General features: G+C 39.9%; 1 protein-coding gene across 4 annotated transcripts in view; it reads right to left on the minus strand.

Annotated features, from left to right (window-relative positions):
- LOC106880139 (voltage-gated potassium channel subunit beta-2) overlaps nucleotides 1–2,827 on the minus strand; it is a 153,501-nt gene that overhangs the window by 108,429 nt on the left and 42,245 nt on the right. The window lies entirely within an intron of this gene.

The following is a 2,827-nucleotide window of genomic DNA, read 5'->3' on the forward strand; positions in this document are numbered from 1 at the left end:
GCTACTGCTACTTCCCCATTTTATTTCATTTCCATGTATTTAACATTTATTGCTGTGTTTACAAGCAAAATTTCTCCTGAACAAATGGAATTTATTTTAAGAAGAACAAGATATTTTAGTTTATTTACGAATGTTCAACACATCCTGTTTTTGTACCCAAAATATTCTTTTCTATTCTAGGCACATGGCCCGAAATTTTTGGGGAGGGGGCCAGTCAATTAGATTAACTCCAGTACACAACTGGTACTTAATTTACCAATCCCAAAAGAATAACAGGCTAAGTCGACCTTGGCGGAATTTGAACTCAGAACGTAAAGACAGATGAAATACCATTAAGCATTTCACTCAGCGTGCTAACGTTTCTGCCAACTTGCCACCTTTTTGTACACAAAATATTGCATAATAATTACATGAGAGTTTGTACATAAATATTTCGTACATCTTTATAAAACCCTCATATATCAAGTATCATATATGACTGTATGTATATGAATCACAGGTGCTGCCCACCAGGTTCCACCTGTAATTACCCACCTGTAATTACCCACCTGAACAGATGTCGAAATACCTCAACCCCATCTTTTCTCCTTTAGTTGCTTCCTTCTTATTTCACATCCATGATACCGAATATAATTTTTGACTTTTCAAAGCCATTCTTTTCCCTTCTGGCTCTTCCCACATCCTCTTCATTAACCCATTCTTTGCTGTTATCCCCTACAATGAGGATCTGGCCCTTCCTATCACCTTTTCATTTAATCCTCCTTCCCATATTAGTCCACCCCTTACTCCTAATTCCTCCATCTTTGCACAGCTGTGACCCAAAATTTGAGGTTCATCTCTTCATTTGATACCCTCCTTCCTTATCCCAAGCACCCTAACCTGGGTCCATTAAATTGACCCTAGATCTGTTCCCTCTACTTACATTTATCCCACTACCAACTGCATCCCTTTTCTCTTTTTTACACCCCACCCTCTACTCATCTTCTGTTAGATGTACCATCATAGAGGTCAGCTGTTCTGCAGACATAAATATCTCTTTGGAAATCAAAGACAAAGAGAATATCAGTGGACAACTGCTTCGAAAGCTTCAGCTTCTATATCCAGACAATGAATTCATATTCATACCAATAATAATTGGAGCACTAGGTTTTGATAGTAAATGCTTAAAGGAGACTCTGGATAAACTGGGATTTTCAGAAAGAGAAATTGACTTTCTGATTCGTACATTACAAGTTCAATTTGTGAGTGGAACAGTAAAAATATGCAAGACTTTTCTCAAGTTCCAAATGTTAATGCCATCCCAAAGATGGAGCCTTATATCTTTGTTGGAAACCGGCTCCTTCTTCACTGGAAGATTTATAATAATTAAAAATTAGAAGAGACATACATACATGTATACACACAAGCGCACACACACACACACACACACACACACATATATATACACACATACATATACATGTTGGCTGTCCACTGGCAACCTAGGAAGACCATCACTAACAATTAAGAGCATTGTGCACTCAAGCAAATTTATAATTTACGCTTGTGGCCCAGCTGGAATCTAATGAAGCAGGCTCTTGAGAAACAGACACACCTGCAGATATTGCTGACCAAGCTTCCTCCATTCAACACACACACATGGGCACATGCATGCACACACACACATTGCATTCACACGCATGCACACACACGAATATACACAGTTGTGCACACACACACACATATACACATGAACACACACATATGCATATAGTGAATGTGTATAAGAGAATGTACTAAAAAAATTTCAGTAAGAACTTGATACACGTTGTATGACTGGTGCAATTTATATTAACAAATTACTCATCCATTAATCGTAATTCATTCATTAATCATTACTCATCCATTAATCACTGATATCAACAAGACATTGGGGAAGCTTCTATATGGTTCATTGAACCAAGCAAAAACAGCAGTCAACCATCTTTAAATAAATCCCTCAACGTCTTCAAAATGAGGGCAACTCAATGCAATAAAGAAGCTCCTTCATTTTGTTGTATCCAGCAGGAATCTCTCTTTCTCCGTTTCTCTCTGTCTTTCTCCGTGTCTCTCTCTCCCCATGTCTCTCTCTCTCTCTGTCTCTCTCTCTCTGTCTCTCTCTCTCTGTCTCTCTCCGTGTCTCTCTCTCTGTCTCTGTGTGTCTCTCTCTCTGTCTCCGTGTCTGTCTATCTGTCTCCGTGTCACACTGTCTGCGTGTCTCTGTCTCCATGTCTCTCTGTCTCCATGTCTCTCTGTCTCCATGTCTCTCTGTCTGTCTTCGTGTCTGTCTGTCTGTCTCTGTCTCCATGTCTCTGAGTCTGTCTGTCTCTGTCTGTCTGTCTCTGTGTCTGTCTGTCTCTGTGTCTGTCTGTCTCCATGTCTCTCTGTCTGTCTGTCTGTCTCCATGTCTGTCTGTCTGTCTGTCTGTCTGTCTGTCTGTCTGTCTGTCTGTCTGTGTCTGTGTCTCCGTGTCTATCTGTCTGTCTCTGTGTCTGTCTGCCTGTCTCTGTCTCTGTCTGTCTGTCTGTCTCTCTCTCTCTCTCTCTCTCTCTCTCTCTCTCCTATAAAACAAATCATTTAGGAAAACAAGAGACCCTGAATTTCAATTCCAATCAATGCATGCAAAAAATCTGTTAATATCTAATTAATAAGTAAAGCAGTGAGCTGGCAGAATCATTAGCATGCTGGGCAAAATGCTTAGCGACATTTCGTCTATCTTTACATTCTGAGTTCAAATTCCACCGAGGTCAACTTTGCCTTTCATCTTTTCGGGGTCAAACAAATAAGTACCAGTTGAACAAAATAGGTA

The sequence above is a fragment of the Octopus bimaculoides genome, chromosome 12 (genome assembly GCF_001194135.2).
Source record: "Octopus bimaculoides isolate UCB-OBI-ISO-001 chromosome 12, ASM119413v2, whole genome shotgun sequence".
NCBI lineage: Eukaryota > Metazoa > Mollusca > Cephalopoda > Octopoda > Octopodidae > Octopus > Octopus bimaculoides.